Source organism: Camelus dromedarius, chromosome 14 (assembly GCF_036321535.1).
Source record: "Camelus dromedarius isolate mCamDro1 chromosome 14, mCamDro1.pat, whole genome shotgun sequence".
Taxonomy (NCBI): domain Eukaryota; kingdom Metazoa; phylum Chordata; class Mammalia; order Artiodactyla; family Camelidae; genus Camelus; species Camelus dromedarius.
Window position 1 is genome coordinate 55419927 of NC_087449.1, and position 22095 is coordinate 55442021.

The window sequence follows — 22095 nt, forward strand, 5'->3', positions numbered from 1 at the left end:
TTCATCCAGTCATCAGTCTATCCACCCAACTGTCCAACCAAACATCTCATAATCCCCTATAAGCACACTTAAAAATTTGGTGTACAATTTTCATCCATCCATCCATCCTTCCATATGTACAACCACCTATCCATCCACCCTCCCATCCATCCATCCACCTACCCATTGATTCACAAATCCATCTAGGAACCATCAAGTCATGTACTCATCATTTTCACCTATCTATGGATTCTTTTATCAAAAACTCACCTATTTATCTACCTTGTCCCAAATATCAATCCTTCCCTTTGGTGATCCACTCATCTAATCATTCATCTAGACATTCATCCATCTTGTTCCCTGTATTCACTCACCCATAACCAGTGTTCCTATCCAATGATTCATCCATCTATCCAACGAACTACCAATACATCTGTTGAATCTCAACATACAGCAGCCACTCAACCATTCACTCACTCACCATCATTCATTCATATAAACACTGATTCTTCCATCCACCTACCAAATCACCCATTTGCCCATTCCTCTCATACACATCTACTGAATATCTACTATGTGCCAGGCACTATGATAGGTACTAGGGTCCAGTGTTCTATACAGTATGATACAGAAGTGAGGAGGGGTCAGTGAGAGCTTCCTGGAGGAGACGATACCCAAGTTGCACTGTGAAGGATGGGCAGGGTTAGCTGAATGGAGGTTAGCTAACCTCGGTTTGCATATTCTGTTGTGTACACAAAGCTTAGGAGAGAGACACCTGAGTGCTTCCCAGGAAATGTGAGTTGTAGGGGCGTGGGGTGGGGGCTGGCTGGCTGGAGTGTGACTGAATCCTGTGTTCCGGGAATGAGGTAGAGTTAATTAAGACTTGTATTCAGGTCCCCTGCCCAGTTTTTCCTATGATACGAGGACCTGCCTCTGGGACTGGCTGAGGTACAACAGGCCTTAGGGGCTTTCAGCTTGGGGCTGGGATCTGACTCTTGCCAGACTGTCTCCGAGGGGCCCCTGGGCCTGCTGTCCTCTGCCAGGCAGAGGGAGCTTCCTTACAGGCATGAACCTCAGCCACGTGGCTCTGTGGGACAGGCCCTCCCTCATCCTAGCTTCCATCTGAGGCTGAGAATTGGGAAAGAGGGGCAGAAGCCTCTGTGGGCTCTGGGCCTAGAGCTGTGCTGGAACCAGCTGAGAGTGGGCCAGAGTAGTGCATCAGAGGCAGGAGTCAGTCCAGGCTCTCCCCAACCTGTGCATGCCCTACCCAGTGCTAGTAACCATAGGCCAACTCAGACTTCCTTTCACTCTTGCCTGCTCCAGCCTTGCTCTCTGATGGTGGGCACCTGGCTGCTGATCAGGACCCCATCAGGTCAAGGCTATCCCACTGCATGGCTTCACTGGAGGCAATTAGACTTTACCAGAGCAACACAAATTTAGGAGAGAGGAAGACCTGGGTTCAAATCACACCTCTGCCTTTTAAGGAGCAACACGACCTCAAATGACTCACCTTACTATTTTGAGCCTCAGCTGTGAAATAGGGATGATAATAATATTGCCACTTCTGCTTTCTTTCCCTGCTTTTATTTTTAAATTTATTTTTAGCCTTGCTTGGTAGGCCTTTCCCCATGCCTTTATTTTTAATCCTTCATCATTTTGCTTTCGATGTGTCTTTTCCAAGGAGCAGGAAGCTGGATTTGTTTTATTTTTTAACCCTATCTAAGAGTCATTGTCTATTACTAAGGAGATATAACCTATTTACATTTATTGTAGTACTGTCATTGGTGCACAGTAAATGCCTAGCAAAGATTATTCTTTCTTCCCAGCATCATCCAAGGACCTTACCACTGCCTCTCATCCCTTAACTACCGTCCCTTCCACAAGGGCCCTCTTCTCCCACAAGTGCCATCTCTGAGCCTCACATGCTAAGGGATATATGGGTCCACAGGCACTAGGGCTACATTTGCTAAGCAAAAGCTACCCTCAGCTTCCAAGTATCTCATAAACTGTTAGAGCAGGAGAGTTTAAGGTCCTTAGACTAGAATACCAATGGCCAAGGTCAGACTTCATAGATGTTGGAAATGGAATCAGATCCTCTGTTACTCAATTCATGGGTTAAAAGAAGTCCCAAAGTGCCACTAACTAAGCCCAGAAAAGGGAGTTGGAAAAATAGGAAAGCGAGAGGAACAATCCAAGAGCCAGAAGAAAGATCCCAGAATATTGGTGAGACAAAGGGTATTGCGCCAAGAGCTTGAGTTTTGTTACTAAGACAGGTTTCTGAACTTGGCTCTGCTACAGTTTTTTGTTCAATCCTGGGCAAGTCATTTCCTCTCTCTGGGCCTCAGGTTCCTCCTCTGGGATACTAGGAAGCTGGGTTGGTGACCTACTAGACTGCACTGTAAAATTCTATATATCTAAGGAGGGTAGTTTAAAGTGATGCTAATGGAAGTCACTGATGATTGCCATAATATCTGATCTCCCCTCATTCCTTAATAATAGCCTTTGTTTTTAGCTGGGCACAAGGCCTCATAGAATCAAGTCTACATTTCCTGCCTGTCTTGCAGGTGGATTTTATCATGTGATTTAGTTCTGGCCAAGAGATGTTAGCAAAAATGGTAGGTACAATTTCTGGAAAGTGTCCTTAAAAGTGTGCATGTCTGTCTTTATCCTTTCCTTTTTCTAGTTGGCTGGAATATGGATGTGATGGCTGGAGCTCTAGCAGCCAAATTAGATCATAAGATCAGGACGGAAGGAGCCTGGAAATTTTGTGATCGTGGAGCTTCTGTACCAGCTTTGGACGACTTACCACTGGACATCATTTATTTGAGAGAGGAATAAACTCCTATTGTGTTTAAGTCACTCCTATTTGGTTTTCTGTCACTCCCAGTCCAAACTGAAACAGTTGGTTAAACATGCATGTCATGGATTCAAACAAACCTAGTTTAAATCTAGTTCTGCCGTGAACAATCTGAGTGATCTTACGTAAGTCACTTGCCCTCTGATCTCACATTTCCCTACCTGTGAAATGGTCATAATATATACTTCTCAGCATAGTTCTAAGGAGGAAATGAAACAGATGTAAAGCTATTGGCATAGTCTCTGTTTCATAATTAAGGGCTCAGTAAATAATGGCTGCCACTGTTGTTGCCGTTATAGTTATCATCAGCTAACCCCTTGCCTAGGGGCTCCATGAAAGCTGTAGCCTCCACAGCTTTACAGCTCTTAGGGGAATCATCATCAGTTTATACATGACACTTTGGAAGGCACATGTAAGAATAGGAAAACCAAGGCTTTAGTGCCAGAAAGGGCTGAGCTCAAATCTCAACTCCACCATCTACGTGCTGTGTGATGTCAGCCAGGCCTCGCCGCCTCTGCGCGCCCGCCTCATTATCCCTCGTCTTTTCCTGCAGACGGCAGTACAAATCACACTAGGGTTATTCTGAGGTCTCCACCCGCTAACCTCGGAAAGAACCTGGGGTGGGGTTACTGCCGGAGGAATGGGAGCTGCGGCTTCAGGAAGTGTCTGTTGACTGGAGGATCTGTGAATGAGATGGGTATGCCCAGCCCTGGTCTCAGTTCTTCCGGAGAGCAAAGTCATACCATCACTCATCTTTTGGCCTAATAGGTCTTGAGGGGGCAGTTAGGAAGCAAGGGAAAAAAAATTCAAAGCTCCATTTAAAAAAGCCCAATCAATTTTCAACAATCCAAATAAAAGCCATTAGAGGTGGCTTCCCTACCGGAGACACCCAGGGGTCTATTTCCTCACCAGGATCCCAGGAAATTGATTGGCAATTACTGACACTAATGGGAGCCGGAGAGGCCTGGTGATTCCCCGTCACTCTCTGGGGACACTGATGACATGTCAAGATCTGTCAGGCTGAGTCCGTCCTGGGGCAGTAGAGACCCCAGATCTGGCCAGAGATGGGGCAACCAGCTGGGGTTGAGCCCCCTTGGGACCTTCACCCCTTTACTTATTTATAACTTCGTTTGACTCATGGTGAGTTAATGGCCCTACTGGGGCTGTGCAGATGGTGGGTCCCGTGACGGGAGGATGGGTGAGGGACTGGGGAAGCTTCCAGGCTTGCCCTTCGACCTGGACCTGGAGTTGCATAAAGGAGGCCTCAGTCCTCACAGGAAGTCTGGGGGCAGAGAGGGAGAGACAGTGTCGCTGAGAGGCCAACACAGAGGTTGTGAGAGGCAGTGGCTGGAGACGAAGTTTCGAGACAGAATGAAAAGTCGCAAAGATCAGCAGAGAGAGGGGCATTTGCTGGGAGACTGAGTCGTGGATCTGCAGAGCTGGCAGGGCCCTGGGAAGCTGTCTAGTTCAGACTTGCCTTTGTATAGATCCTTGACAGCAAAGGTACAGAGAGAGGAAGGCAGTGGCCTGAGGTCTCACAGTGCAGCCCGGGGAAGCCGGGACTAGAACTTGGCTTGCTGTCCAGTGACCTGGGAAGAGAGATGGCCTGGGGTAGGGTGGGCGGACATCTACTGTCATTTCTGAGCCTGGGAATGGGGACCCCGTCTAGTGGGCAGGGGTACGTATAAATAGATGATGACGATTCAGAGGGACAGCTGCTATGACAGGGGGAGTGGGAGCTCAGGGTGGCCTACTCTCCCAGTCTTGGGGAGTGATGGTTAAGGGAGGATTCATGGAGGAGGGGTTGTCAAAACTGAGACCTGAAGGATAAATGGGTGTTAGACAAATGGTGAGGGGGAGGGTGAAGAAGAAGGGGATTCTAGGCCAAGAGAACAGTGTGTGCAAAGAGAGGTCAGCCCAAGCACATCCAAGTACGACTGGAGGCAGAGTGATGCTATACAAGAAGTGGCTGGGGCCAGCTGGTGTCGGTCCTGCTTTGTAGGATGGGAGGGAGTTTAAGGTTTATCCTGTGTGCAGTCACAATGTCCTAGGTAGTCACAACATGACCAGATTTCCATTTTAGAGAGAAGCTTCTGGAACTGCCAGAGGGGAATGGTTTGCTGGGGAAGGGGAAGGCCTGGACCAGGGCAGGGAGTAGTGAGGCCTGGAGGGGAGGTGACTACTCAGGTATTCAGGAGGGAAAGTGGACACGATTTGGTGTCTGACTGTGTGGAAGGCATGAGGGTGAGGGAGGCTGAGAGGATGATGTGGGGGCGGGCCTGGGGGAGGAAGCAGTGGGGACCAGCAGGTGTACGGGGCTTGAGGGATGAAGGAGATGAGGACCATGACCCTGAACGTGGATGAACCACGTGGCTCAGAGAAAAATGAAAGAGGTGATATACTGAGGCTCAGAGAGGTTATGTGTTTTATCCAACGTCACACAGCTAGGAGGGACTCAGCTGGGTTTAACCCCAAGGCTCTTGAATTTCCTACCACTTGAGCTGCCCTTTATGAAGATCACAGGGTTGGTTCCTTTCCACTCCATAGCTCCATATCTTGTGCCCTTACCATCTGTCCCTCCTCCCAGCCTAACCTCACCTGGGGCTGGGGTTTCTCCTGCTTCACCTGTGAGGTGTGGAGCTGGCCAAACCTCGGGCTGACCCATCCCTGGCTACAGGTATGCCACGTAAGATGCGCAGTGAGGCTGAGACCACTTCAGTCCAAGGGTTTAGACCCCTGAGAATTCATGCCAGCCAGGTGGTCTCCCATGTCCAGAGTGATAGTGGGGGGCAGGCCCACCTTTGACCTGCCTGTTCTGAACTCTGGCAGGATGTGGTTGAGCATGGGCACCTGCTAGGTAGGTGCTTTCCCCAACCTGTCAAGAAGTGCCTGGCCAAAGCACACGCCAAGCCCAGAAAACACAGCTCAGAAACCAAAGCCCCAGTGCCCAGAGCACAGGGGACAAGGCCCCAGGTGGGCACTGTTGGAGGGGAGGAGCCTGTGGTCATGCACGCACGTGGCCAGAGTGCTCCGTACAACTAACAAAACAGCAGGTGTTCTTGCAACTGCATGAGCTTTGAGCCAGGCAGGTGTGGGTTCTGACCCTGGCAGGACAGCTTCCAGCTCTGTGACCCTGGGCAAGTCACACAACTTCTCTGTGTCACGTTTCATCTGTAAAATGGGGGTAATATCAGTACCTGCCTCATGGGGTGGTTGTGAGGATCCAATGAGTTAACATGTTACAAATAAACTTGGAGCGTGGCACACTTTCATGGTTGGTGTGATGATGATGACAGTGATGCCACGCCACTCTAGTCTGGCCTGGACTGACCCTGCAGAGGGAGCAGCCCGGGCAGATTTATTCTTGGCCCATTCTCACCCTTGGGGGCTGGCTGTGGCATCGAGCGAACCTGCCGGTCCACTGCGATATCGATCTTCCTGTCTTCCAAGAAGGCAGGATGCATTTAGCACATCAGTCGGCTGCCGGTGGTTGGTCCCAGCTGGGAGCCAGCCTGCCCACCCGCAGCTCTGCAAGTGGGTCAGGTAGTTGCAGAAAAGTACAACTTCTCAGAAGGGCCCCCAGGATGGGTTGGGGTTCTGGGGGGAGGAAGCCCTCATCATTGCTCTTGTAGGAGCCTTGGATTAAGGTCCTGGTTTGGCCCCCAACTCCCCAGAGTGACCTCAGGCAAATCACTTGGCCACCATTGGCCCCATTACTTTCGAGTTTATACACCTTGTTCCTGCCCATTATCTCACTTGATCGTCACAACAACCATGGGAGTTGGGCAGAGCATGAATTCTCATTCCCACTTCATAGAGGGGAAACTGAGACTCAGTCATGAGCCTGCCCCAGGCCACCCTGAGAGGAGAGGCCCAGCCAAGCCTGGGGTCTGCCTGACTCCTCACCCCAGGCTCAGCCCATACAGGTGCTGTGGGAGTAACTGGGTAGCAAGAGGTTTAGTTCAGGAGGTGACAGACTGGACTGTACCACTCTGGTCAGCGACATGAAGAAGGCAGTGGAGCTGGAGGAGAAGGAGCCAAGGGGATCCAGGAGGGCCATGGTGGGGGGGGTGTATGTGTGTGTGCGCGTGCGTGCAGGACTGAACTAGAGAGAACCTTCCGTGGGCGCCTGGGCAGGTATAGGCATTCAGGTCAACCAAGGCTTTCAGCCCAGTCCATGGCTCCTTCCCCAACGACGAGACACGGCAGGGCTGGGCCTTGGGGCCAGGGAGGTCTGGTTTCAGGAAGGCTGGCAGGCCAATTACTGCAGGTCAGGCTTCCACTCTGGATACAGATCCCCCAAATCCACACCCAGGAACAGTCGGGAAAGTGTTAACCAGCCCTGGAGAGGGATGTTCTCTGACTAATCCTACAAATGCCTGAGATGAGATGGGAGGGGGACAATCCGGCCTGCAGAAGAGGTGGTAATACCCTCATTTTACAGATGGAGGAAAAGGAGGCCCAGGGAGGTTAAGCAATTGGCCTCAGGTCACACAGCCTGTGAGTGGTAAAGCTGGGTTTTAAACTCTGTCCCTCTGCTGCCAGCACCCACACTCCTTATGCTCCTCAGAATAGCAGATGTCCTGATGGACTTGGAGGCTTCCCAGGCTGAGCCCGTGGAGAGAAACTTGGGAGCTCACGCTGCCAGGAGCTCCACCTCCAGTGCTACCCAGGGCTCTAGGCATGCTTCTGCCCCAGACCCCGACACCGCCTCCGGGACATTCACCCGGGACCTCAAACCACTCTGGAAACCATGAACAACAGCCTTTGCAAATGCAACAGATTCTGGAACCTTTAAATAGTTTTTGGAGCTTCCAAACAGCTTCCAGGACTGACAAATTGCTTCCAAAATGTTCAAATGCCTTTGGAATCTTTGAACAGCCCCTGAGACTTGGACCAAAATTGAGAGCCAAGGAGGGCCTGGGGCCAAAGCAGGGCTCAGGCTGCCTTCCCAGCCAGCAAGCCCTCCTCCAAACGTGGGCTGGCTGCATTGGCCTTGGCCTGAAGTGGGGGGCCCTGCCACACCTCGGGTCTGACCTGGGAGCTTCCTGGTAGCCCATGAGCATTGGTCTCAGAGTACAGCGCAACGAAGCTTCACTTGGCCTCTACTTTGATGGGTGACCTTCGGTAAATCACTTCTCTCTGGGCCTCAGTTTCCCCATTTACAAAATGGGATTTCTGCATGACAGTTTTAGGGGTGTGGGTGTGCAGCCAATCTTTAGGATTTAAATCCAGCCTGCCCACCACCCAGCTTTAGCCTGTCCAGATTCCAAGGGCAGTGGGCTGGGGAAAGGTACTGCTTCCCCTGGGCGGGGGGGTGTAAAGCCGGTACATGGGGGGCTGAGAGAGGAACCCCCAGGTCCCAGGGCTCCGCTGCCAAGAAAGTGGACTCGACCTCTTCACTTTGCATGGGAGCTGGATTTAAACCCCTGCCTTCTTGCCCTCAGCAACTATCTCTCGGGAAAGGCCTCTGTCGGTGCCCCACCCAGTGCGGCGCCGGCCCCAGCACCTGGCAGCCTTCACGCGTGGCCACAGAGGGCAGCCAGTTTCAGCCACCCAAAGCCGTCTCCATGGTGACAGGCACGAAGCCGAGCTGGGCTTTTGAAGAACACTCATAAAGGCGCAAACTTACCCCAGATGAGCCAGCGTGCATTTGGGAATCAAAACATGTCAGGCCAGCCCCGCGCCTTGTAAACCACAGCTGCCAGTGGCGTCGGCTGGCCTGGTGAACACGGTTTCTGGGTTACTGGGCTTGGAGCTCCTGCTTCCTCCCAGTAACCGTGGGCCCTACTCAGGCCCACCCACCCTACCCTGGTAGCTTTGAAAGTAGATGTACCTCAGCTGGAGTCAGCTTCTTGGCTGTGTAACTTTGAGCAAGCGCATTCACCTCTCTGAGCCTCAGTGTCCTTACATGTAAAGTGGGTATGAGGAGGGTGCAATGACACACTGCAAGGAGGACTGACTGAGATGGATAGAAAGGGCATCACATGGTGCAGAGCCAGTGCTGGTTTCCCTCCACTTGCCCCGCCCCAACTCCATCTTTCAGCATCACCTGCATAGGTGCACAGGGCCACCTCCTCCTGGCAGTGGCAGGGGCCCCTTCCTCCTGCTCCCACGGCCCCCTGTATGTTCACCTGCATTACAACACCCAGCACATTGAACTGTAATCATCTATTTACTTGTTACCCAGATAAGCTTGAGTAGCTGACACTGTGCTCGACCATCTTCGCTGAGACAAGTTCAAACAGGTTCTCAGTAAATAAATAACAACAAATGAATAAACATGGTGACTATCACTTCTGAACCTCAGGTCTAGAGGTGTGGTCTAGGGAGGCCCAGGGGGCATATTTCAGGGTGGAGGGTAAAGGTGATGGGGGTGGAATAGAAGGCTGGTAACCGACAGGAAGACCAGCCAAGGTGCCCTGAGTGCTTCTGTGCAGAAAGCTCTGGATGTGAAGGCTCCCTGACTTCTCCCACTGTAGCTTCTATTTCGCAGAAGAGGAAATCAAGTTTCAGAGAGGTGAAGTCACTCGCTGAGATCACATGGCCAGAGGACAGTGACGCTGGCACCCATGCACTGCATCCAGGAAAATCTGGGCTTCCGCACATCCCCCAAGGCCCCGTGGTGCCTGCTGCTGACCTGGCCTCCCGGTTGGCCCCCACTTCACTCTCTCTTTTCTTCCCTCCACCAGCATGTACCTCAAATGCCAGTCTTGAGGTCACCCTCCTGTGGCACAGGCTCCTCATGCCCTCCCAAGGAGCCAGATCACAGTCTGGAACAGCACTGAGCTGTCCCCACCCTCAGCCTCTGATCTCTGATGCTCGACTTCACCCCATTTTTCTTTTTTTTTCACCCCATTTTTCTTGATTCCACCCCCGATGCCTCTCTCACCCTCCGTTACACCTTCATGCCAGGCTCCAAACTATCTAAAATGCTGCACCCAGAATGACCTACTGTAGCAGGCAGTGCCCCCAAAGACAAAAGACCCAGAGTGTGAATTCTGGCCCTGCCACTTAGGAGTGGTATGACTTTTGACAAGATTCTGAGCCTGGATTTCCTCTTCGGGAAAAGAAGACCCGCATGACAGGTTGTGGTGAGGATGAAGCCAGTTGATGAGTGTGAATGTGCTTTGTAAACAGAAAAGCACTAGGTAGGCGATGGACTTTAATTAAAGAACTATAATGGATTACAGTTTTGAACCATAACATAAGTACATAATATAATATGCCTAATTATAATAAATTACAAGTAATCAATCAAAAGGATACTAGATGTCAGCAGCTGACTAGGGGCTTTGGGTGATGGAACAAAAACATATAACACAGATTTAAGCAACTGTACCCAGTGAGTGTGGTCTATAGTCATCCATCCATCCCTTTGTCCATCAAGTCTGCCCATCCATGAATCCATCAATCTGGCCATTCTACCAACACTCAGACTCCTGCTGGGTGCAGGGTGCCTGCAAAGCCTCAGATGGGGTGAGCAGAACACCACTCCCACCCATGACGGAGAGCAATCCCAGCTTCTGTTCATGGAGCTCCAAGGATGCCAGGCTTGCTCCTAGTGCTCCTTTAATCCTCACACCCATTTTACAGATGAGGACTGAGGCTCAGAAAGGCTGAGGCCAATATCCAGGGACTTGGAAGACCTGTCTCATCTCAGTGCCACATCCCTCTCTCCCATTGGTGGCCCTGAAGTCCCCTCCTGCCTTCACTGGCAACGTCATCTCATGTGTTTTATGATCACTTCACTCTCCACAGCCTCTGCTCCCAACTTCCTTCATTCTGAAAGTCACCTCCCAACTCAATTGGGTGGGTCTGGCACATCTGAGTACCGACCCCTCATCTCCTCCCCCCAGCTTCCAAGGGCTCATAATTTCCATCTCCATCCGTTCCTTATTAATTTTCTTACAAAATGTGTTTCATGATTTCACTGACATCACTGCTGCCACTACTAGTGGAGGCCTTACAGAAAATCCCCAGGTGGGCCTGAGACCCTCCCCCATGTCCCCCACCGGTGGTTCTCTGTGCCCACCTCGCTCCCGCCCCCACTGGCAGGACAGCAGCTTCACTGCTCCCTGCAAGGCTGTCTTCTTTTCCTGCCACACAGGACACCTGGGGCAAGGCGGCACTGACTGGTGGTGCATAAATTTGCTATTATTTCATACTCCTCCCAATATCCAGAGGAGTAGGTGCCACATCTATATTTTACAATGTCCACGGGTGCAGAGAAGTGGCCTGACCTGCCCCGGGCCACACAGCTAAGCAGGGTTGGGGCTGGGATGTTAAGCCTGGGCCTGACCCTGCAGGCTTATTCTCCTTGGCCTCCTGTACACGGTATTTGCCCTCCACCCCAGTGCCCAGGCTGGGTTATTTTTAACCCCTGTCTCACCCAGGCCATCCACAAGGACGGACTGGCTTGGGGACAGCCATGCTGAGAGTGAAAGTGAGAGGAAAAGATGACATTCTGGCCTGGACATCCCAAGTGTGGCAGGGCTAACGGGGCTGACTCTGACTCGCTCTGTGGTCCTGGTCATCAGGATGCGACGGGTCAAACATGGAGCAAATGGACAAGCAGAGTTCACAAGTGTTGGAGGTGAACTTGGCCCTCAGGGATCTCTGAGGCTAGCAGAGTTCAAGCACAGGATGGCTGGGCCCTTCTTCGGACCAAAGGCATCAGAAATGGGACTGGGTGATTCTCATATACTCTTGGGGTAAAGAACCATTCATCTATTCAACCCCCTCACTGTATGGATGAGGGGAGAAAAAGGCTCAGAGAGGGCAAAGAATTCACTCAGGATCACACAGCAAGTGGGTGTTCAGACCTGGTTTCTTCTGACTCTCCAGTTTAGGCCCTGTCATCTCACCCCAAAGGCATTTTAATAAAAGGCCACTTAGGGGCTGACAGTTGGGGAGGGGGACTTGGGGTTGTCAGAGCCCCTGCCCAAATTTATATCCTCTTTGTTGTATCAGAATGTCTGGACACATTTGCGCTTTCCCAGCCTTGAGGTGGGATGACAGGGACTAAGTGACATATCAAGGGAGATTAGGTGACAAGGAATAAGAAGGAGCCTGGTTGTGGGTGGGACAGGGAGGCAGAGAAGTTGGAAGATAAACTTGCTGCCTTGACAGCTGTGCTGGGGACAGTCATCACGGGAAGTCCCCAAAATTCCCGACCCATCCCCACCCACTGGGAAACTCCCACGAGGCAGGAACTATGGGATGCAGAAATTAAGGGTCATTAGAGACCTCTAGGTTAGTTTCTTCCTTGATTTTTGGGGATACTGAGGGCCAGAGAGAAGTGACCTGCCAAAGGTTGCAGAGTGAGTTAGTAATTGCCCGATTTAGGGGGTCGGAGAGGACAGGTCGATCTGTAGCTCCTGGAAGACAGCAAGGAGGAGGTGGCTCAATGGACAGGTGATCAGCTCAGTCCTCCCTGCCGCTCCTGTCGGCTACCAAGAGACCATCTAAAGGCCCAGGAATCGGAGAAAGGGCCAGAGGAATGGGGAACCTCTGCTGTGTGGTACCGAGTCAGGGAGAGGGCCCAGTATGACATCAGCAACACCTGGGCTCCCACTCCCACCTCCTATGCCTCTTCTCTAGGGCTAGTGCCCAGGTCTCCACCACAAGAGCCGCCCAGACCAACCTGCTCAGTCAGGCCTCTAAGGTCCTTTGTCATCTCTCCCAACTATCTTCTCTGCTTTCTCTGCTCTTCCTCCTAGCGCACCCCAACGATCTCACCAAACACCAGAATGAACTCTGGGCTGCTTTCCTAGCACACAAAGCACTGCAGTGTCCATGCTCAATCCTCCCCCTTGGAATGCTTTGGCCATCTTCACCTGGCAGACTCCTACTCAGCCTTCAAAGCCCAAAACAATGTTTGTTTCCTCCGTGAAGCCCTCCCCTGTCATCAGAACCAGTTCGAGCTGGCCAGATCTTCTTGGGCTCATGCACTGTACAGCATCTACCTCTAACGTGGCACTTCTAAGGGCAGGAAGGGGGTCTCATTCTTACTCTTCTCTGTGCCTGGCACAGCATAGGTACACAGCACACACTGAGTCTTCTCTTATTCTTGGCTCATCCTTGGCGACAAATACAGAGCTACATACATTCAAAGACCAGGTAAGAGACCTATTCTATGGCAAGAAGCAGAAGTCTCAAGTAGACAGACCTAGGTGCAAATTCCGGTGATGTCCCCTAACCTTGCTAGGTCTCAGTTTGTTCATCTGTAAAATGGCAATAACTTTGTCTATCTTTCAGAGAAAAGCTAAAGATTCAACATGGTAACCCAGGTAAGGAAGAAACGAATGACTATATATATATGTTATATATATATTAATATATAATATACTAATAAGAATGAGTAAAGATCCCAGTTCCCTGGAAATTTGTTCTCAGGCACTGATCCCTTGGAAAAACATCTTAGGAAGGTTTCCGTCTGATCTGTAGACATCTCTGCACCCCAGCCTAAGCTCCACTTAATTGTCTTGCTCTGAGGGTGCCGAGTAAATACTCCAGGCCAGCTGGTGCCTGGAAACCGCCAATTGCCGGGGAGCAGCTCGTTAATTTTCCCGACTCTGCACACAGACCTCGCAGCTTCTGCAACTCATCTTGGGAAATTGAGTGGAGCGGGTCAGGCCAGGGCCAGGGGTCGCAGGAAGCGGGGCTGGGGGTGCCAGGGGACTTGAAAGGGCCTGCAGAGGCACCACTGGGAAGCTGTCCAGGCTGGAGGAAGTGAGCCCGGAGCTGCCGAAAGGCAGATGGATCCCAGGCCTGGCCTGGCCCTGCCTCTCTGACTAAAGTTTTGGGTCTCCACTGTGGGGGAGGAAGCTGGGGCCTCCTAGCAAGGCTGGATGCTCACCAGCCCTCAGGGTGGCCAGCTTTGGGGGCCAGGTGGTCCCACGCCAGCAGAGGCAGTGTGGCTAAGCAACTCAGGGCATGGCTCTGGGGCATGGCTCCTTGGATTTGGATTCTGGACTCACAAATTAGTGATTAGTGTGCTCTAGGGTCAGTTACGTAACCTCTTTGTGCCTCAACTTCCCTGTCTGTAAAATGAGAAGAAAAAAAATACCCACGTCATGGGGTGTTGTGGGACTTGAATATATATTAAGAGCTTAGAACCATGCCTAGTATGTGAAAATCACTCAGTAAATGTTAAGTTATTGTTATTATTATTATTATCATTATTATACCTTCCCCCCCATTTGGAAGCATCCTACTTGTCATTTCTCACCTGCAAATTGTGAGCAGGGACTTGACTCTGCAATCACACATACACTTCACCACACATACCAGCTCCAAGGAGTCTGCCTGCGGCCATTCTGGACTGAGTGGGAGAGTGCGGTGATGGATTTGTGATGTCTGTCCTGGGCCCAGGAATGTAGAGTGGCAGCCAGCAGGCCTCTCACATGTCTTCATTGGGATATTTCATTTACTCAGCAGATATTTACTGAGCTCCTGCCCGGGTCAGGACTAGGCAAGGCCCTGGGATACAAAGGTGAGCAAGAACAGACATGGTTTCCCACTAGAGTCTAGAGGCCAGTAGGGGTCGGTGTTGGGGGGAGGATATAGCTCAGTGGTAGAGCACATGCTTAGTCTGCATGAGGTCCTGGGGTCAATTCCCAGTACCTCCATTAAAAAAAAAAAAAAAAAGAAAGGAAAAAGAAAATAAGAAAAAGAAAGGAAAAAGTAAATAAAAAAAGTACAGTGGGGAAGACCTTCATCAACTGACTGCAGTAGTGCACTCACAGGGTGGCCGGGCTCCTGGCCAGTTTGCTGTGTGGCCTCAGACTACTCACTAAGCCCGCCTGGGCCTCTGTCCCCTCAACCATAATGGGCACAGTGATCCTTTTCCTGCCCGAACCACTCACCTTTCCTAAAATCGGCTTTTCTCTTTTGCCCCTGGCCTTTGCCTAGAACACTCTTTCCCCCGTACTCTTTTTTGAGAATAACTATTCACCCCCGAGCACCAGCTGAAATGTTCCCACCTCTCCCTGCAGTCACTCCAGCCTCTGTGCTGCTGGAGAATTCTGCAAAGCCCTCCACTCTCATGGGGTGCTGCCACTGTGCAATGGTCTGCTCCTGGCAGCTTCCCTTTGGTAGGGTCTCGTGGAAGGCAGGGCTGTGTCTGTGCCCTCTTCAACACCCAGAGGGGCCAGCTTGCCTGGTACATGGCAAAGGCCCAGTCCATGGGGGCTGAGGCAGGTGGGGAGCTGGACCAGAAGACCTTTTTTGTTTGTTTGGTTTTTTAAAATTTTTTATTGAAGTATAGTTGATTTACAATGTTAGTTTCAGGTGTACAGCAAAGTGATTCAGTTATACGTACATACATATATTTTTTTTTCTTTTCGGATTCTTTTCATTTTATGTTATTACAAGAAATTCAATATAGTCCCTGTGCAAGGACCATAGGTCCTTGTTGTTTATTTTATATATCAGATGACCTTTTGAATGCTAAGAAGTTGGGCTCCCAGTGTGCTTAGATCCAACTAGTATGCTCGGATCACAAGGCCTTGTCTTGGATGCTGATTCTGCTACTTCCTCGTCGTGCTTGGCCAAGTTACTGAGCCATTCTGAGCCTTGGCATCTCCATCTGTAAGATGGGGACACCTCAGAATTATGCTGTGGAGTCAGAGTCTGCAAGGGCCCTAGCACATAATAGGTGCTCAGTAAAGGCCATTTCTCCCTTTTCTTTCTTCCTTAAGGTAGCACTCAGGACCAGCACCTGTGCCCAGGTCAGACACAAGGTTCTAAGAGAAAACACAATTCTAAGAAGTAGAGGGGCAGAAAAGAAGGTGGCAGGTCCCTCTAAGGTGCCCCAATTGGACTTGGCACCCACAGGCTATTCCTCGAAAAGTGAACCCCCTGGCCCACGTGTGTGCCAGGCCACCCCAGGGTCCTCAGCTTTTCACGCTCCCCCGCCTCGCTGGGAAGCGCTCCCATCCTTCCCTTGAGCAGAGGCGCCCGCCTCTTGGTGCTGCAGCCTGAGTGCTGATAATAAAGGCACCTCTGTGTGTCTCTGGGGAAGCGGGGATGGGGGTGGCAGCGAGGGGGGGGCCACAAAGCTCCCGCAGCTGTGTGTTTGCAAACAGGGGAGCTGAGCTGTGCAGAGGGGCTGAAAGCACTAATTGTCTTTAATTAAAGGAGGTTGGAGGCAGCGCGGGCTTTGACAAAAGAGATTTCCAGCCTGTTAGCAGCTTCAGCCTGAGCCGGGGCTGGGCCGCCCAGGCGCGCCCCTGGCTTTGTCCCGTGGGGCCTGGCCCTGTGGAGGGCACAGCCAGCACCTGCCTGGTGGGGGTGGGGATGAGGGCCACGCACACGCAGTAGGGCTGTGCTGAGAGAGCTGGGCTCCTGGGGCCTGGGAAGATGTCTTGGTGGTGAAGCCCCTCTCTCTTTCATTCACTCACTCACTCAGCAAGCATCGCTGAGCACTTGCCATGTGCTGGGCTGGGCTCAGAGCTAGAGGGACAGACATATAACAGTTCTTATGTTTCAAGGACTTCACATTCAAAGAGACTGAATGGTACAGTGACTGCAAGTGTGGACTCTGGTACCAGCTGGCCTGTACTTGAACCCTGGCTCTGCTGTTTACTAGCAGTATCATCTTGAGCAAGTTACTCTACCTTTCTGTGCCTCAGTTTTCCCATCTGTAAAACAGGCATGATCGAAACAGCACACACTTTATGGGTTGTGTGAGGATCACTGAGTTATCATAAGATGTTTGCCCAGTGCTCTTTACTGGCATCAATGGTCATTACTCATTCCTTCATTCATCCACTCCATGCCCAGCTGCAGCCCCCAGGAGCACTCAGTGGATGGGAAGAACCCTGGGCTAGGAGGCTGGCAGGGTTCCAGTCCCAGCTCTGCCATTCACTGGCCGTGTGGCTTCCTAGCCTCAGTTTCCCCACCTGTACAGTTAGGGCTGGGCAGGATGGTGTGTGAGGGAGGGTTCTGCAGCGCTCCCTCAGTGTCCTGGGAACTGAGGCTCCTCTGATCCTCTGAAGAGCGGGCCTTGCTGGGCTCTGGCTCCTGCTGCATACAAATGCACTCAGCCTCCCACCCAGCAGCAGCTTCTTCAGCTCACACCATTCTTTTGTCTTCTCTCCCCAGGCTCACCCTCCCGGGTCCTCAGATACATCTACAGCCCACCAGCAGGCACACGCACTGTGATCTCTCTCTCTCACACACACACTCACACACACACACACACACACACACACGCACGCACCTGCCTGATTCTCGCCCTCACCCCCACCAGAATCCCAGTCTCCATCCCCCTCCCACGCTTGCTGACCCCTGGGTCTAGGGTGGGTGGGAGGGAGGTTGCTGCTAGAAGCCTCTGATCCCCTCCGGCCCAGCTGGCTGGGCTGGGTGGTCGCAGGGAGGTGGAGGGAGGGGGCAGAGGGCGTGAGCCTCCTGGGGCCAGACTTCTCAGGCAGTGGGAGGTGAGGTCAGCTCCTGAAAGGGAGGGCCCAAGGGGGGCCACGAGGGGAGGGGCAGGTCTGGAACTTCCATCGTGGGGAGCTCTGCGGGAGGTTGGAAGACAGTTAGCCCACACCCACTTGGGCCTGCAGCCTTTGTTTAACCTACTCAAAGACCCTGATGAGGAAACCGAGGCTCAAAGAGGATGGGTGTGGCTCAAGGACACACAAATGGGGTCACACCAAACCAGGGCACCAACCAAGTTCCTTCAGAATCCGCAGGCCATGCCCCCTGTGCCCAGCACGGGACAGAGATGACAGGTGGACGATGTGGGCTCAAGAGGTGGATGGCTCATCCTAAACCTGCAGGATTCTAGCCTTGGTGGGAAGGAGAGAAGACAACAAGGGGTGCTCAGGAACCCCTAGACTGACAGACAAGCTCCAAGCTGGCCAGGCCTTAGGCTGAATCCCCAGTAAGCCTCCCCCTGAGGCCTGGCCCCAGCATCACTCAGAACTGAGGCCGACTTCTTCCCTGTGACCCCTGACCCTGGCCTCTCAGTCTGCCCTCACTTACTGACCTCAGGGGCAAATGAGCTCTGATCATGTCTCATGTCTCTACCAGCTCCCAAGAGCTTGACGGGGTGCATTCTCCCAGTCACCTGCCTTCCTTCCACTGGGCTGTGAGTCCTCTGAGGGCAGAGCCCACCTCTTCTCTTTTGTTTTCCATGGCCACTCCTGAGCACCTACTATGTGTCGGGCAGAACACCTGAGCCTCACACAGCCCTTCCAGGCCAAGACTCTTGTCCCCTTTTACAGATGAGAAAACTGAGGCTCAGAGGTGGAGGCACTTGCTCAGGGCACGGAGGGAATCTGAATCGGGCTGCGTGAATCTGTAGCCTTCTTCCTCACCTCACCTGGGCTGGCCAGGTGACTCCCTGGGTTGGCAGGTGAGGGGACTGAGGCAGTTTCCCTGGATTGGTGTGTAGCATTTCCCTCCCTAAGGAGAAAGGTTAGGGGGCTGCTTTTGTACCCCAGCTTGACCTCTGAGTGTCTGGGTTGAGGAGAAAGGCTTCAATCTCCAGCTGACAGCTCACCTAGGCCCCTGGAGAGTCCAAGACGGGCAAGGGATCTCTTTAGGGCCTGAGGGACGAAGGTGAGGAAGGGTGAGGGGGCGGGTGGGAGAGACACAGGGGAAGCAAGAGGAAAGACTGAGAGGACAGATAGTCAGACAGTGCAGCACGAAGCATGATCAGGTGGAGGATGGGACTGAGACTGGAAGCTGGAGTAAGGTAGAGACACCAAGAAATGGAAGAAGAGAACATAGAAGGAGGAGGGGGGTGGAGACAGAGGAGGGAGGAAGGCGGGAGGGAGGAGGAGTCAAGTTCAGAGGGAGGAGAGGGGCTGGAAGAGGTGTGTGGGCACACTGGCTGAGCGCAGATGCCTCCACCTGGAAAAAGAAAGATGGGGTGGGGGATGGGAAGGTCCCTGGGTCGCGGTGGGGTGCATCAGCTGGGAGGGAGGTGTGAGTGTGTGAGAACGTGTGAGGGTCTGTGTGACTGAGCATGTGTTTTCAGGCCCGGGCAGGTGTGGGAAGCAGACCAGGGTGTCTTTTCTTGCTCCCTTGGGTCCACACACCTTTCTCACTTTATATTCATGAGAACCGAGCTGGAAGATTAATTCATATTTAATGTGGTCGTTACTGGCAAGATGGGGATTGGTGCCAATTTGTTATTTTTTTAAAAAGGCACCAGGTAAGGAAGAATTGGTCAACTGATCGATTGGTTTTCTCCATCCATCCACCCATCCATCCTTCCCCCCACCACTCTCCCACTGAGCACCTTCTACGTGCCAGGCACTGTGCTGGGGCAGAAGTACCAAAAACATAAATACAGTAAACTCATGTCTGCACTGGCTGTGGCAGCCTGGAGTGGTGGGAAAGGTCTGTGGGGGTGCTGAGTTTAAATGCTGGTTCCATAAATTAACATGCTCTGAGTGTCTGGGCAAATCCTTTGTCTCTCTGAACTGTCTTCTCACTTATAAAATGGGGTGGCGGTTCCTGCTCCCTGGGGCTGATGTGGGATCCAGGGAGACAGTGTACGTAAGGGACCCGGTTCTCTAACGTGTGCTGTCTGGCACTGTGGCCTCCCAACCACTCCTGCTGCCCCAGGATGGCAGTGGGACTCCCTGGGCTCTCCCATCCCACCCCATGATGATTCTAACTGAAGATGTGAAGCATCCAAGGCTGCCAACTCTGCCAGGCCCAGGAGGTGGTCACAGCAGTGCAGCCCCACTGGGGCGCTGGGGTAGGAGGTGGGCCAGCCCTGCCCAGCCTAGGCAGCTGTGGAATGAGGATGGGGATGAGGGTAGGCAGGTGTCCCTCCCCGGGAAGCCCCACACCAGCCCTGCCTCTCATGCCTGGAATATTCAGGGCCACCTCAAGCTATTTCTACTTGTCCTCGAGGTCTCAGCTCAGGTGCTCCTTCCTCCAGGAAGTCCTCTGGGACCCCCAGGCTAAGTGTGATCCCATCCCCACCCCTCGCTCCCCTTGTGGGTCTCCCCTTTACATACTCCATCACTGTAAGCTCCTGGAGGCAGAGGCCCGGTGAGTGAGTGCACTGTGAGCTCCAGTCATTCCTAGAGGGGCTGGGGCACTTGTTGGTCCATATTTTGCCTGATGCTCCTGGGACTGGGGATGAGGCTGCTGCTTTCCCTCAGGGCCAGAAATCCACTTCTTCAGACGCCATATCCCTCCTTGCGGGGGGTGGTCATCGGGAACTCTCCCATCTTAGGGGGTTGGCGATGGGGCCAGGATGACCTAGGGGCAGGAGGAGCGGAAGAGAAATCCTAGCTCTGGCCTTCTGTCCTTCGGAGCCTCATTCTCTTCAGCAGTAAACCAGGAGGGTAACTGCATGGCAGTGGGTGGGGAAGGCCAGGGTCTTGGCCGTAGCCTGATGGCCCTGCCAAGGAGTGGCTTGTGGGTGATTCTTCAGATGCCATCACTCAGCGGCTGCCCTCTTCCCATTCCTTGGGGTTTCCCGCTCCCAATCATATGTAAAGTTATTTTGCAAATGAAGCTTCTGGATAAAAGCCCCTCCTAGATGGAAATTCTGGTGTCACCCCCACAGCAGGCAGACCTGAGCTCACTACCAGCTCTGCCTCAGTCTAGCTTTGGGCCTCCAATGGGAAGCAAATACCCCAGCTAGGCTGGGCTGTCACCTCCCCAAGCACCCCCTATAGGCCAGGGTTGCCCACTCCTGGCCAAGGCCGGCCTGCCTCCTGCCCTCTTCCCAGTCTTCCCCATGCTGGGTTCCACACAGAGCAGAGGGGCCCCTCCCTACTCGCAGGGACGTGACATTCACCAGCATCACTTCTGGTCCCATCTGTGGAGTGCCCCACCCCCGGGCAGCTAATCCCCACAAAGCGCAGCACAGGGCCCGGCATGACAAGCAGGCCCCACGCCGCCTGCAGCTCCACCGGGCGTGCTCGGAGGGGCCGAGGCGGGATTCCGTGCGGCTGTCACTCTCTCTGTCCGCTTCTCTAATTGGATTCCCAACACACAGAGGTCAGCAGAAACGCTGCAGAGAGGGGAATCAAAGGGAAGGGGGGTTCCAGGAGATAAAGAGAGGCATTCTTCCCGGGCCACAAAGACTGCAGCTCGAGGGGCGGGAGGGGACCCCGGCGAGGGGCTGCCCATCTGGAGGGGGCCGGGAGAGCTGGAGCAGGCGGGCAGGAGGTGAAGGCTGAAGGGCCTGATTTCCTCCAGCCTGGTGCTTTGCCACCTCTGCTCACGCAGTGCCTGCGGCTTGTGCACTGCTTGCGGTGCAGAACAGGCATCCTTCAAGGCCTGACTTGTTGTTCCTGCCTGCTCTAGGAAGCATTCTTGGAACATTGGGAAGACTTAGGAGTCAGCTGGACCTGGGCCCCCTCCTAGCTTGCTGCCTTCTGCACCCCACTATTCAGGCAGGCCCTTGCCACTCTCTGGCCTCAGTTTCCTCCTCTGTGGAGCGAAGATAACACAGAGGGGAAACGGCCAGGATTAAGTGAGGTGATATTCGCTTGGAGCACAGTAGGGGTGCACAGTTCATGGGTGCCCCTTCCCTTCCTCCTAGGAGCACCTTGGCTCCTCTGCTGGCCTGTCTACCACCGACCTTGCTTTGGGGTACCGTGTAGAAACAGCCGCTCTCCTCAGGAAGAAGGCAAAAGTGCTGCATAAACAGAATACCCCAGACAGATGTGAGAGGAATAATGATCCCAGCCCGGGTGGGGGCTTCACCGTCATGTCTTCACCACTGTCGGGGCCTCTTTGGCAGATGAGAAACCGGAAGCTCCGGGAAATAAGGGAAATGCCCAAGGCCACTGACTAGAAAACAGCAGAGCCTGGTGAAGAACTGACCCCAGCCCAGCACTGTCACTGCACCCCTCCAGGGCCCCCCAAGCTTTCCTGTAAATCATAAGCAGATTCTGTGTGTACGTGTCGTGCACACAACCAGTGGGGAAGGGCAGGGACGGAGGCTTGCTGCAAAACGGGCCCGATTTGCTTTAAGGATGTTGGAACTGCTGACTTCGGTTCATGAAAGAGACACGAAGAGGAACTCAAAGGGAATTTCTGAGACAGAAAATCAATGGCCCTGACATTCTGGCCCCTAGAAAGTGTGTGTATGTGTGTGTGTGTGTGTGTGTGTGTGTGTGTGTGTGTGTGTGTACCCTCCCCCACCAGACACATATTCCACTCGTGCACACAGACACAGACGCTCACAAATACCCATTTCCAAGTACATGCACATCTGGTCTGATAGAATATACACATGAACACCTACACACTGGCTTGATCTTGTGGTT

General features: G+C 52.8%; 1 protein-coding gene across 3 annotated transcripts in view; it reads right to left on the minus strand.

Annotated features, from left to right (window-relative positions):
* The window catches only part of EPHB2 (EPH receptor B2), a 175940-nt gene that overhangs the window by 75381 nt on the left and 78464 nt on the right, over positions 1-22095 (minus strand). The window lies entirely within an intron of this gene.